General features: G+C 43.0%; 1 protein-coding gene across 9 annotated transcripts in view; it reads left to right on the forward strand.

Annotated features, from left to right (window-relative positions):
- The window catches only part of SAMD11 (sterile alpha motif domain containing 11), a 265,271-nt gene that overhangs the window by 16,522 nt on the left and 232,928 nt on the right, over window positions 1-15,821 (forward strand). The window lies entirely within an intron of this gene.

Genomic DNA, 15,821 nt, shown 5'->3' on the forward strand with positions numbered 1-15,821 from the left:
ACAAGGGACAGTATATACTAGCAGTGTCTGCTGGGACTTCTAGGTCCTGAGAACCTGATGGGTGTAGATTGCCAGACACTGTCGTCATTTTATTCTGTATGTAGAAAGGTCCTATTAAAAATTGATGCATCAAAATAGCCGTATGACTGAATGGAAATTGCTATCCCTGCAATGAAATATTGATTGTTGCAGATCCAACAATAGCCAGCAATTCACAAGACGTATTTACTGATTGTTCTGTCACGGGCTATTGTAAAATGAATACACCCTAAATAAGTGCGTTCCCTGCATCCATTTCCCACTGTCCACTTCTTTGATTTTATCTTGATATATGGATGGTGAAACAGGCCAGTCAGTGAAAACAAAAAACATCTTGCTAATATACTCCAACTGGATAAAAAATTCTAATAATGATCAAGATATGACTTGTGTACATCCTACAAAGCACTTGTGTCCCCTCACTTATGCCAATCTTTATGATCAGTGGATGTGTGGACACAGTAAATGATCTCCTCACAAGTCATCAATGGTACATATTAAAGGGAATCTTTACCCATATACACCAAACAAAAAAAATCTTGTGTAAAATTTTGTAGGCTGCTGTGAATAGCACGGTGCATGACTTGACTTTGATGTTACTATTGGGCAGAATAAAAGATAAAATAACTACACCAGCTTTTTGCTGCATTATTATTATTATTATTATTATTATTATTATTATTATTACTACAGGTATTTATATAGCATTAAGGATTTACATAGCGCTTTTGTATATTCACATCTGTCACTGCCCTCAAGGAGCTTACAATCTAAGGTCCCTAACTCACATTCATACAATTTAGACAGGAGCTGATTAACCTACCAGCATGGCTCTGAAGTGCAGGAGGAAACCCACACAGGAACTGGAAAAACATGCAAACTCCAAGCAGGCAGTACCATGGCTGGGATTCGAAACGACTGCCTTAAGCCTAGTACACACTATTAGTTTCTGTTCGTTTAACCCAGCGGGCTGAATGAAAAAAAAACTGCAGAGCTCAGGTGGAGCCACTGTATTAAATATGCAATGTTAGTCCCGCTGAGGTATTGTGTTCCAACATGGGGATGCCCTCTCCCCCCACCCCCCCCAGAAGATGCCGGTCAGCGCTTTCAGCCATTGGCTGACGGTGCTGATCGCATGCCGATCAGCAGACCTTATTCGGTCCTGCACCTTTGCTTCTTTCGGAACGACTGCCGTACACATGGGTCGAATGCCACCCAATATTTGGCCTGTGTGTACAGCCCTTTAGTACTGCCAGGCAGACGTTCTAAGCATTTAGTCCCCCTTCACACTTGTGTGTGACGTGGCATGCGACTTTGGACCCCAAAGTCACATGACAAGTCACACCCCATGTTTCCCAATAATAACCGTTTATATCTGTGTGACTTCAAAGTAGTTCCTGCACTACTTTGGTTCAGCTTTCATGCGACTTGAGGTCCATAGACCTCAATGAAAGAACCCTCAAAAGTCGCACCTGCATGATACAGATGCAATTTGTATGTGACTTATGAATGCTCTGCTCTGCTCTCCCCCCAAAGCACCTTGTCCTATTAAAAAAAAATGTCCCCTGGTGTAGATCCATTGTCAATCACTCCACCCGCTGCCATGGCTGACCCGAAAAAAAGAATAAAAAAACACCCCTCCGGCTCTGACTAAGGCTCCCGCCATGTGATAACTCTTAAATAGCTAAGAGGCAGGCCACCCGGTCCTTAGCTATTTAGGAGCTATCACTCGGCGGAGCTGGTAGACGGTGGGAGCCTTTGTCAGAGCTGGTAGGGGTTTTTTTTCTTCCTTTTTTCAGGTAGGTGGTGGTGGCGGGTGGCATGATTGACGATGGATCTACACTAGGGGACATGTGGCCTGGTATGGCTCACTCTAATGGCCTGGTATGCATTGGAGGGGGCACCCCACAAATTTTTTGGCATTTATTTTTCGTTGCTGGCATTTTCTTTTTACAATCAGCTGTCAGTGGGGAAACCTGCTGACAGCTGATGAGTCATCGGTTGTTAAGGACATGGCAGCTGGCTTCCCGGCCCACTCCTTAACAACCAGCACAGAATCTGAATCAGTTGATCAATTTTCAACTGCTTCGAATCATTCTGAAAATTTGGAATTCATTAGAAAATAAACGAAACACATTTTTTTCATTCTGTTCATGTCTAAGGACTTTGTGAAGCACGAACAAGAGATCACAAAAGCCAAAGTCGTAACAAATTCGCACTCATCCAAGATTGCCTCAAGTCGCAGAGTAAAGCCACAATGGAAATGTGCACAATTTTTAAGTCGCATAAGTGTGAATAGGGCCTTACCCACTGCGCTGCCCAATATGCACCTCAATCCAGAGATTTCCTCCCTGCCTGACTTCAACATCTTTTAACCCACTTTCTCTAAACAAGTTGTCCTGGATCCACCCCGCCTGTGACTGGACAGGGAGAAGAGAAGCAGCACATTGATGAGCTGATCTCTCTCACTCTGCCTTCTATCCCTATCAGCATGCTTGTCAGCACATGAACTGTATATTTCATTGTATCTTTTTATGTAACAACACTGAAGAAATGACACTTTGCTACAATGTAAAGTAGCGAGTGTACAGCTTGTATAACCATGTAAATTTGCTGTTCCCTCAAAATAACTCAACACACAGCCATTAATGCCTAAACTGCTGGCAACAAAAGTGAGTACACCCCTAAGTAAAAATGTCCAAATTGGGCCCAAAGTGTCAATATTTTGTGTGGCCACAGGTTGCCACTGGAGTCCTCTTCCACTCCTCCAAGACGTCATCACGGAGCTGGTGGATGTTAGAGAGCTTGTGCTCCTCCACCTTTCGTTTGAGGATGCCCCACAGATGCTCAATAGTGTTTAGGTCTGGAGACATGCTTGGCCAGTCCATCACCTTTACCCTCAGCTTCTTTAGCAAGGCAGTGGTCGTCTTGGAGGTGTGTTTGGGGTCATTATCATGTTGGAATACTGCGCTGCGGCCCAGTCTCCGAAGGAAGAGGATCATGCTCTGCTTCAGTATGTCACAGTACATGTGGCCATTCATGGTTCCCTCATGAACTGTAGCTCCCCAGTGCCAACAGCACTCATGCTGCCTCAGACCATGACACTCCCACCACCATGCTTCACTGTAGGCAAGACACACTTGTCTTTGTACTTCTCACCTGGTTGCCGCCACACACGCTTGACACCATCTGAACCAAATAAGTTTATCTTGGTCTCATCAGACCACAGGACATGGTTCTAGTAATCGATGTCCTTAGTCTACTTGTCTCCAGCAAACTGTTTGCGGGCTTTCTTTTGCATCATCTTTAGAAGAGGCTTCCTTCTGGGACGACGGCCATGCAGACCAATTTGATGCAGTGTGCGGCTTATGGTCTGAGCACTGACAGGCTGACCTCTGACCCCCTCAACTTCTGCAGCAATGCTGGCAGCACTCATACGTCTGTTTCCCAAAGACAACCTCTGGATATGATGCTGAGCATGTGCACTCAACTTCTTTGGTCGACCATTGCGAGGCCTGTTCTGAGTGGAACCTGTCCTGTTAAGCCGCTGTATGGTCTTGGCCACCGTGCTGCAGCTCAGTTTCAGGGTCTTGGCAGTCTTCTTATAGCCTAGGCCAATTTCATGTAGAGCAACAATTGTTTTTTTTCAGATCCTTAGAGAGTTCTTTGCCATGAGGTGCCATGTTCAACTTCCAGTAACCAGTATGAGAGAGTGAGAGCGATAACACCAAATTTAACACACATGCTCCCTGTTCACATCTGGGACCTTGCAACACTAATGCCGCATACACACGACCGGTTTTGCTGTCGGAATAAACTCTGAAGGTTTCTCAGATGGAACTCTGACGGAATTCCATTCAAGCGGTCTTGCCTACACAAGGTCAAACCAAAGTCCAACCAAAGTCCGACCGTCCAGAACGAGGTGACGTACAACACGTACGACGGGACTAGAAAAAGGAAGTGCAATAGCCAGTAGCCAATAGCTTCCGTCTCGTACTTGCTTCAGAGCATGCGTTGTTTTTGGTCCGTCGGAACAGCATACAGACGAGCGGTTTTCCAGATAGGAATTGGTTCCGTCGGAAATATTTAGAACATGTTTCATTTCTAGGTCCGTCAGAATTTTCGAAAAGGAAAGTCTGATGAGACCTACACACGATCGGAATAGGCGATGAAAAGCTTCTGTCAGACTTTTTCTGTCGGACATTCCACTCGTGTACGTGGCTTTACGAGTCACATGACATCGGGGAGGGAAGGGTCGCTGTCGCTGGTTCGAATCCCAACCATGACACTACCTGCCTGCATATTCTCCCTGTGCCTGCGTGGGTTTCCTCCCACACTCCAAAGACATGCTGGTAGGTTAATTGGATCCTGTCTAAATTGTCCCTAATATGTATGAATGTGAGTTAGGGACCTTAGATTGTAAGCTCCTTGAGGGTAGGGACTGATGTGAATGTACAATGTATATGTAAAGCTCTGTGTAAATTGACGGTGCTATATAAGTACGTGAAATGAATAAAATAAAAATAAAATAGTTAAGAGGTTATAGTAGAATTTGAGAGTATTTCCTTGTATCTGCTTGTTGGTTTACGTAGAGGCCAGCACTGTAATTCTAACAGCAAAACTGTGCATAAAATAAATCCCCTACTTTATATACAGGAAATATAAAAGTATTACAACCTTTGGCACAGAACAGTAAGGGGTTACCCTTACTCAGATGTCTGTACATGTGTTTTAGATGAATTTTTTTTTTTTTTTTTTCTGAATGTATAATTTTAGTTATATATTTTGTCTGATTTCTATTCTGCTTGAAATAATAATGGAAATACAACTAAATGTTCTTTGGATGTTCATAGTGTTTATATTGCAGGTGCTTGGGACTGCTGCATGAATATTGTGGGCTTGTTGTTTATTATTTGTAGGTTGTACTCACACTGGCAGTTTTAACTAAGCCTGGGCACGGTTTACCCCCCTTTTGGTCCAGCTCATTTGTATAACGTGAGTGCTCATAACTGTGCCCCTCAATGGTTAAGTATACTGCACGAGGTGGTCCCGGCGCAGTTCACTTGTGGTCTGGTATTGTTCGCTTCTGTGTGAGTGCAAAGCGTGTGTGAGCATAGAACTCTGCATAGATAAATAAACACAGAAGCAGGGATCACTGTGGTCTGGTTGGCAGAGGTGATGTAAGTATGCCCAGGAACACTTGCTTATGACCCAGTATGAGTGCAGACCAGTGGGGGGGAGGGGGGGGACAGTTCAACTGTACATAGAGCACCCTAAGTGAACAACTTTTAGGTTCCCTTCACCTCTAACTGTATCCCCTCATTATCAAAAGTATTACACCTTAGTAGAATATTTCTACTAGTTAAGTTATAAACCATAAACCAGGTCATACATAAAAAGACACATTTATTGATTGCCTTTTTAATGGCGGTTCTGAAGGTTCTGCATACGAGTTGTCTTGTTTCTTGCACTAGGGAATCTTTGTTTAAATGGCTTTGACACCTTTTACAGCTGTATAGTGTAGTTACAGGGGATTCTCTTTTTGAAAAATGAAACTATACAAAAAACTGACATTGGAAACCGATTGACTCCATTTTACTCTTTGGAATGGAGCTAAACCTGGCAAAGTATTTAGGTATATGGAAGTCTAGTTTGATATGCACTACATAATTGATGAGCAAGCTGGGTATTAAATGGACTGTCTTGGATTGTTTTATCAATGTATTGGCTGGACATAAGGATTTTTTTTTTATATTGTCCTGTGAATAAATTTAAAGTACTGTATATGTGAAGTCGATTAAATCAAAGCACATTATATAATTCAAATAAACATTCTAAAGCTGTATTTAAATAGATTTTAAAAATGTATGTATTTTTTTAATTATGTATACGCCGACCCTCTTCCTAAGTGCAGGGGAGGCATGTTTCCATTGCCTGAGGGTGCCAGCCTATTGTCATCAGTGGGGAATTGCATTCCCTATGTATGGGTCAAGCAAGGCTGGGCAGGTGTTGCAGCAGTAGAGCTGATTACGGGACTTCAGGCTCAAGTTGGCACAGCACCATGTAGCTCTGATCGGCAAGCAAACTGATTGGGCTTCTAGAATATGGGAAAGACACACATAAGAGATTTAACCCTTTCATGACTAAGCCTATTTTTGAAATTTGGTGTTTACAAGTTAAAATCCGTATTTTTTGCTAGAAAATTACTTAGAGTTCCCAAACATTATATATAATTTTTTTAGCAGAGAATCTAGAGAATAAAATGGCGATTGTTGCAATATTTTTTATCACACGGTATTTGTGCAGCGGTGTTTTAAACGCAAATTTTTGGAAAAGGGACACTTTCATGAATTTTAAAAAATCCAAACAGTAAAGTTACCCCAATTTTTTTGTATAATGTGAAAGATGATGTTACGCCGAGTAAATAGATACCAAACATGTCACCCTTTATAATTGCACGCACTCGTGGAATGGCGACAAACTACGGTACCTATGAATTTCCATAGGCGACGCTTTAAAAATTTTTTACGGTTACCAGGTTTGAGTTACAGAGGAGGTCTAGGGCTAGAATTATTGCTCTCGCTCTGACGATCGCGGCGATACCTCACATGTGTGATTTGAACGCCGTTTACATATGCGGGTGCGACTTCCGTATGCGTTTTCTTCGCTGCGCGAGCTCGCGGGGACAGGGGCACTTTAAAAAAAATTTTTTTTTTAATTTATTTTATTTTTTTTTTTTACTTTATAAATTGTGTTTTAAAAAAAAAAAATTTTTTTTTTTTACTTTTATTGCTGTCACAAGGAATGTAAACATCCCTTGTGACAGTAATAGGTGGTGACAGGTACTCTTTATGGAGGGATGGGGGGTCTAAAAGACCCCCCATCCCTCCTTTACACTTCAAAGTATTCAGATCGCCGAAAACAGCGATTCTGAATACTGTGTACTTTTTTAAATTCGGCGCCATTGGCAGCCGAGTAAACGGGAAGTGACGTCATGACGTCGCTTCCGCGTTTACAAGGAGAAGGCTGGAACGAAGCCGCCCATAGCTTCATTCCAGCCCGCCCCCAGCCGCCGAATGCACACGATCAGACACCGGGCCTCCCGATCGCACGGGAGGCCCGGTAACAGCGGCGGGAGGGGGGGGGATGTCCCCTCCCGCTCCTCCGGTATAACAACTGAGCGGCTTTTAGCCGCATCGGTTATTATACTCGGGTAGCCGATCGCCCGCTGTAAACAACGGTACCGGGATGATGCCTGCAGCTGCGGGCATCATCCCGGTATAACCCTGGAAAGCCGAGTACGCATATCTGCGTACGGTCGGCGGGAAGGGGTTAAAGGCTGCACACCCTGAAACAAACAATATGGGAAGATTCCCCCAAGGTTTTTTTTTTAGCAGTAATGTAACAAGGTGAAAAAAAGAATAGGTATAAAATTCTTTATTTTGAAAAGTTCCAATGTCATGTTGTAATTAAAATATAAGCTCTTCTGGCTATAGGATACAATACATATTCCATGGTACAGCAATGCAAACACAAATGTACACAGCATTCCATTACATAATGTTTGACTGTGTGAAAACACTGACGCATTTCGACCTGTGCAGTTGCAGTCTTCTTCTGGGGGATAGTTTGCTCTAAAGAGATACATTAACTTTCCTGGCGGTAATCCCGAGTGTGGCTTGGGGTTACATATCAGTGCCATTAGCGGTAACCCCGAGCCACACTTGGGATTGCATCTCAGGATCCTGGTACATGTTACTTGCCTTGTCCCCAGGATCCTGCGATGTCCCCCCGCTGTGTCCTCCGCCCGAAGCTTTGTGTGCCGCGCTCTGTTCCCTGCGAGCAATGCATGGGGGTGGAGCCTGGCGGCAAATTCAAAAAGTACAAAATTCATAACACATACAGTACACTGTAATCTTACAGATTACATTACTGTATCAAATCATTTCACATCCCTTTTGTCCCTAGTGCTTTGTCCAATGCCCGCATTGCCTGCACTTCTATATTATATATACTGTTCTTTCTGCCTGGAAACTTGAGATTGTCCAGGGCAACCAAAAAACGTCCCTTTACATCAAAAGTGGTTTTAGACCAGCTAGAAAACAGCGATAATAAATTAGAATCACTTGCAGAATTAAGTGATAGTGAATCGTGGGGAAATTCATTTTATTATTTATATTATTTTTTTATAGTTATTTATTATAATATAATTTATGATTTTGTGTTTCAAACTTTATCATACCCGGGATGTCTACTAGACTCTTGTTTGGGCAGATTTAAGTGAGTTATTACTAAGAATTATAGGCCTACAATATAAAACGCCAAATTTCTATGCAAAACATTGTACCGCTTTGAGATTCAAAAATCTGACATAATCATACCGCCAGGGAGGTTAAACATCTCAAATTTCAAAAACATTTCATCATGCACCAAATTCAATATATACAGTAGTGCTGTATTTACCGCTGAAGAATGGAATGAGTGATCTCATAACCAGAAATTTGTAAAATCAGTTGGATGATCCGGAAGGCTCCATGATTGTCCCCACCTCCCCAAGGGAGAGGAACCCAGCTCAAGAGGGCTTACAAGGAGCCACACTTTTGACACCCTCAGAGAAATGGGAGAAATGGCACCTGCAGCAAATTCTGTACTTGCCATAGTCAGTAAGATACAGGAAGGGAGGGGAATTGGCAGGATCATCAGATATTTGCTAGTAAATAAGAGCATACTTCCCAACTTTTTGAGATGGGAATGAGGGACACCTATCAGCAAATGTATGCAGCATAGGACACACCCCCTGCCACGCCCTCCTTAAAGGAGAATTGCATAAAAAAACAAGATTGATTAAATCCACAAGTGCTTTTTTACCACTACTATTCCTTTATATTGGCTTTTGAAATACACAAATGCAGCAATTTAGAAATCCGATGAAAGGTTTAGTGCTGCAACACTTTTTGAAAGCTAAAAAGTGCATTTTATATACAATTATATAGCTCAAACCAAAATGAAGGACAAATGAGGAGGAATGAGGGACAGAGGGACATTGCTCCAAATCAGGGACAGTTCCTCGAAATCAGGGACAGTTGAGAGCTATGACTAAGACACTAGTAGCTAATGAAGGAACATTTATTAGTTACCTTTTAATTAAAAATTGGAATGCATTAGTTATCAATTTTTATGCATAAATTCAAAACTTTTTTTCTTTTCTTAAAAAATGTGAAAGTTCGATTTTCTTCTTTAGAAAACAGAACCTTGGCACTCAGCGTTCCGCTTGAGTATTTATCTGTGACTGCTTGCCTCTCCGGGGTTGGCCACTGTGTGGTTGCTCAGTGCGTTCTTATCAGAGCGACCCCCTGCCTATAACTGAAATCCCGATTCTCCAGCTGCGCCCGTAACACGTCCTTTCCCCCTCCCCATGCGGTCAGACCTCACAGCTGTCAGATGAACCGTCTCTCTGTGCAGTCGGGGGAGGGGATCTCCAGAGAGGCTGTCAGCACTGCACACAGATATTCAGCTAAACAATTCCCCTTTGAAAGCACTCAGGAAATGGGCAGGACGCGTCTCCCTGTGTCTGTTGACTGTGGTTTCAGTGTCAGGGGCACACCGGGCGGCTCACATGGTGCTTAGCGGGTGAAGGGACACAGGAGGGAAGCCCAGGTTCCTTTCATAAGCACCTTGTTCCCCTGCCAGGGACCTCCCACCCTCTCTCCCTCTAGAACGACCAAGAAACTGTCAGCTTTATGTGCTGGAGTGTGGAAATTGCTTCCCTGCCAAATCCCTGAGATGAATAGGGAGCTTTCTTATTAATAATTGCTATTAGAGGAACGTGTAAGTCCCAGGCTCTGGCTGGCACAGCTCCAATCACGAAGCTTGTGCTCATCATCGTCTCTGCGTTCGCGCTTTCACCTTCCTTCCAAAGGGTTAACATTTCCGAGGAGGCAGCCCACCCCTGTCGCATCCAATTTGTAGTGTCAGGGAGGCTGGAGGGGGTTTAATTAATGTCTGCTCTCTGGTTTGAGGCAGCGTTCATGTGGGCCTTTTGGGTTTTCTGTGATTAGGAGAATTGATTTGAAGAGGAAATTACTTGGCGAGGGCGAAGGTGGGGAGGAAGGAGGCTGGATGATAGCGTCGGAGGAGCCGGGAGATAATTGAAGGGGATAAGCGGAGGGGGGGGGAGGAAGCGGAGAGAGGCTTTGGCGACTGCAATAAGGATCTACGTGAGCTAAGAATAAGCGGGGGTTATGTGAGAGGTGAAACTGCCTGCGCCGTGTATTGGGCAAAGCATCATATATTCAAGAGGGGGGGGGGGGGGGGAGACCCAATTTCCAAATCTCAGATTTCTACAGCAGCTCCGCCATTCACATTTCATATATGTCTTGAGCTGGGCTATGGCTCCCTGGGTGACTTGGGACTACAAGTTCCATCATTGAGGGAAATCTGTAGTGTTCTACTCTACTCAATTTCATCATTAAAATCCCTTTTGTTGTCTTTTTCCTCTTTGTCTTTAAAGACCATGTACAGTATGAGTCATGTGAAAAATGATGGGGTACATTGTAAAAAAGGAATGAGACTATGGGGTATTATGGTATATTTGCCATAGGTACACAATGCCATAGGTTTTTCTCTTTTTCAAAGCAGAAACTCTTTGTAAGTTCCATAAACTTGGGATAAAAAGTTATGTTCCACTAAAATGGTTTTGATGAACATTCGCAGATCTATTAGTAAAAGTCACAACTCTAAAATAGTAAGGAATTGCTTAAAGTGGGAGTAAACTCTCACGCAGAATTTTTAACTATATGGCTTACCTATAGGTACTATAAATATCTCCTAAACATGCACAGTTGAGATATTTACTATAGATGCAGCCGGTGACATCACCGGCGCATACGCTCTGAAATAACGGGCTCCTGCGCGCATGGGTGACGTCATTGTGGCTCCGGCCACTCACACAGCCTGAGTCCGCGAACCCAGAAGGAAGACCGGGTGAAGATGGAAGCCCTGACAGCGCGCTGCTGGAAGGGCTTCGTTCTGAGGTAATTTTCACATAATGTGCTAGTATGCAATGCATACTAGCACATTATGACTTTGCCTTGCAGTTTGCAAAAAAAAAAAAACAAAAACTGTTTACTACTGCTTTCAAAAACTCTTGTTTGGTCCTTCCTCTGTCTAAAGATTAAAATTATTATAAACAACAATTCAATATAGTCAACTGACTATGCACATTTTTAACAACCAACTATTACGTAAGAAAAACCCCTCTATTTGCAGGCCATTTGTGATAGGATGTGTTTCACCCTGCTAGGATGGTCTCTTCTGCTCTATCAGCACCAAAATAGTAGTTCTGAAGCTGCTTGGGTGCTCAGGGCTCTGCATGATTTTGGCTTTGAGGCCTAGAAAGTCAGGAGTTTAGGCATGCTCAGAGGAGAGAGCCAAGGGATAACATCAGAGGCGTGCAGTTTATTCTTAGTCTATCGAGCAAGCTGGAGGTGGCAAGGTGACCTAGGATGGTGCTGAATGGTGTCACCTTCTGTAAGGCTGGGTTCACGTTTATGCGAATTGGATGTGGGTTTCCCAGCATCCAATTCGCATGGCAGGTGACTGTGACTGTCTCTCAATGGAGCTGGTTCACACATTTCCGGGACGGCCGCAGAGCGCACAGCAGAGGGTCCTGTGCGTCTTTGGCTTTGTTTCAGGTCTGAATTCAGGCAAAAATTCAGACCTGAAATGATGAATAGAGACACACCGGACCCCTGCTGTGCGCCGCGTCGCACACAGTATGAACCCACAAGTTTGAACTGAGTTGGAAGTAGCTTTGGCAGGTAAAACAATTAAAATGCACATATTTTACTTGTTTTTTAACTGGCATTTCCTGTAACAGAAAACATTGTAAAGCAATCCAACCGCCGCGATTCGTCAATGTAACATAAAGCTGACAAGCAACACTGTGCGGTCACACCAAAACAATGTCACTGCTCTGGAGTGACAGGTGAATGCGCGGCCACTTCTTCCATGGAAGTTTTTTGTTTAGTTCTACACTGAATAGCATCTGGTTCTTAGAATATGGTTTCTAAAACTATAAAAAAAGGAGACTCAAAGTGTAGTCAATGCACAGAATTCATATGAAATGAATACATCCTCAATATGTTTATTAAAGGTGTTCTAGTAACTACTATCTCTCCTTTTCCATTCATGCGATTCACTAATTATGCCAGTTGCTAGGACTGGTTCACCCAGCCAGTCTGCCTGCAGTCATTATGTTATCACTTGGTGATATAAGTTTGGTTCTTCAGGGCGGCTTTCAATTGTCCGATATCCCTCTTTGAAAACGAACGCAATAGGTGGTACCTCGGAAGCTGCTTCTGCCACGTTGCTACGGAAACCACAGCCAGTGCCTGAAGACAGGAAAGGGCAGGCGTCCCTTCTCCGAGCTGTCTGGAGCTCCATTGATGGAGTGAGATTAGATGAACGCAGATAATTGAGGGTCACTGAGCTCTGTCTGACAGGCTGTCTTCAGGGAGGTTAAAGCACAAGCTTTTTTTTTTTTTTTTTTTTTTTCCCCATTGTGTGTGAATGAGAATAGAATATGCAGAGTCCAGCCTGGTATATGAGGAAATTTAGTGGGCTTAAGCAGGCAGGTACTTGGTATAACTGTTTAAAAAGCCTTCATCTGCAGAACATTATGTGTTTTTGTTTTGTTTTTTTGTTTTTCGAAAGTAGTCTTCAGCTTGTCATGCGTTCTGCAATATATAAATCACTGCTTCACACACTCGGAACAGACCATCCAAAATCTTATACTTCAGTTTTTCTGTATTCTGATAAAAGAAACAATTGAGTGCTATTCATGATCCTTTTTTTTTTTTTTTTTTTATTTCTTTTGCACTAACACCCACATTTTCAGAACAAGTTTTCGGGGTGTACCCCCTTCAGGGTTCAAGCATTCTGGATTCTGGAGAATCAGTGTGAACCTGTCAGGTGAAATAAACGATTGCAATACGCCCAATAAACAGCCAATGCCTCATTAAGTGGAACTTTAGGCCAAAAATAAAAATGGATGAACAGGCAGAAATTTGAATGCAGAAGAGACATGCTGTAATGTAAAACAGTAAACTTGCTTTCTGTGCACCCTTGGAACCCCTCTGATCTTGGATGCACAAAATCTAGAGGAGCCTAGACTTCTGTTCTGACTCAAAGCCTAATCCCCTGATGCCGCCTTTTACTGTTGACATCAAACAAGCCAAAGCGAAGGCTTTAAGAATTTTTGCACAAACGATGCTTGCTAAATCGGTCCAAAATCGAGCTATAGATGGCCCAGTTGGTACCAGCCAGGTCGACAAAGTTAAAGTGGTTGTAAAGTAAACAAAAAAAAAAAAAAAATTCACTGCTAACCCCTCTGTTTTATGAAGCCATCCTACACAGTGTAAATGTTAGTGTAAAACGATGACTCTAAATACCTTATCTCCGATCTGCTCTTGTTGGTCACGTGACCTCCGGCTGTTTTCCTTCTCTGATCTAAGGGCTACAGTGGGAGGGGCTGAGAGCCGGGGAGTTCACCTGACCACTGTGCTTTCTGCTCAGCCCCTCCTGCTATAGCCTTTAGATCGAAGGAGGAGAGCAGCTGGAGGTCATGTGACCGGCCAGAAAAGATCGGAGATGAGGTATTTAGAGGCATCGTTTTACACTAACATTTACACTGTGTAGGGTGGCTTCATAAAAGAGGGGCTGGCAGCAATCTTTATTTAACTTTACTGCCAGCTATTAATAGCAGCAGGAGGCGAGGAGCGGCTCACACACAGGAGCTGACAGGCAGACAGGGGGAGAGAGGAGAGCAGCTGGATGACAGAAGCACATAACTTGACCACAGTACCTCCATGGTCAGCACATTAAGGGGGACATCTTAGAGAGAGGGACAGGTTAGACAGCACAAGCACTGTGCTTTTGAACCTTCTATAAAGGAACGGGATCTCTTTCTTTCTTTTCTTCCTTTCTTCCTTTCTTCCTTTCTTCCTTCCTTCCTTCCTTCCCTTTTTTTTTTTTTTTTTTTTTTTTTTTTTGTTACAACCACTTTAAGTTTTTCAATTGACTTTTGTCAAAAAAGCCGGATGGAAAATTGTTGGTCAACAGTTACTGCATTCAGTGTTGGCTGTCAGAATACAATGGCCGACACTGCAGATTCGTCCATCTACATTGTATAGTGTGGTTGGAGGAATCTGTTAAGTTGGCCATAGATGGATCAAACTTTGGACAGTTCAGCAGGGATTGGCCAAAATTTGATCCATGTATGGCTGTTCCCAATCAACTTCTGTTAACTGGGAACGTTGGAAGACTTATCGATCAGTGACTGCAGTGTATTCTGAGAGCAGTGAAGTCCTTCCATCAGAATACAATGGCACAGCAGGGAAGATACCTCCATCCACCTCACTTGTGTGGATGGGGGAATCCTTTCATATTTATTTTTAAATTTCGTTCAGCCCGATGCCAGGTCAAAAAACAAAATGATCCATCCATGGCCAGCCTAAGATTATATTTTGCTCAGCCTGCAGGCTGATGAAAAAAATCTCAGTATATGGCTGACTTAAGTCTTTAATTTGTAAAGAGGAGAGGATTTACTGTTGAAACTGCATTGTGTGCAATGGCCAGTTTGTTGTCCAGAACTTGCATAAACAGATGTTGTTTGAGACAGGCTTTTATTTATTGCTGAAGGCCCTGAAACTTACTGTTGCTTCCAAAAGCGCCATTCCAAATTCGGATTTCATCATGTCTGAATGCTGTTCTGCCTGAAGCTGACCTGTAGCTACTTCAAAAGTCACATGAACCATAAATAATTTCATTTTGTTAAAAAGAATTCCCCTCCCTCCTTTGGAAAAAGATGTTTCTGGTATTTTTAACCTGCGGTAGTGACCACGTCACAGTCACGTAGCTCAGCAGTCCACACACGCCTCCAATAAGACACCCTGGAGTGAAGGTGTTTCTTCTCTCCTCCACCTGCAGTCTTTCATGCTGCCTATGTTTACAGCCTCTGGGGAATTGGATTGAAGGCGTTGGGTCCCAGAAACCTTGTTGACTTCCACAGTGGGGAAAGCAGCCAATCTCCTACACCTGGCTGCCGTACTTTTTCCTGTCCCAATGTGTTTTCTTTTTTTTTCTGGGTGTCAGGTGAAGAAGGGAGGAGTGGGTCGCTCTCTAAATAGCTGATTAAAAGACTGTTTTGTTAAGGCTTGCACCTCTCTGTACACACACCTCCCTATGTGCTGCGTTAATGATTGTGGAAGTGAGCCAGACACTGAGCCGAGTAGGGGAAATTCCTTATGTGTGAGCCATTCATCTGCTGGACATGAAGGAATCACGCATTCTTCTTCTTCTTCATGATAACCAGCACATATGAGCACTTGTGAGTATTGCTTTTGTTGTAGATGAAATGGCACTTTAAGGTTTCCTATGACCTAAAATTAAATGTATTTTAAAATGAAAATTTGTTAAAATACTGACAATCACAATTCCAGAGATTGTTCCATTATTTAGCATTGAAAGTTCTGTGCGATGTTGTGGAATATGCCTGCGTTTAAAACAAAAAGTGTAAAACAAATAAACACTCGACATACTTTCATGATTACATAAAAGTTCATAAGTGCCCATGGACACTAGTATGTATACAGCATGAATAAGTCCATAAATCTTTAGGAGTCACCCGAGGTGTATGATCTAACAGACTGAGGTGAGTAGTAGAATCCTCCACCGAACACCAACACACCGGGCCTCTTACCACAAAGCATAAATCACTAAGT

This window comes from Aquarana catesbeiana, linkage group LG10, assembly GCF_042186555.1.
Source record: "Aquarana catesbeiana isolate 2022-GZ linkage group LG10, ASM4218655v1, whole genome shotgun sequence".
Classification (NCBI taxonomy): Eukaryota; Metazoa; Chordata; class Amphibia; order Anura; family Ranidae; genus Aquarana; species Aquarana catesbeiana.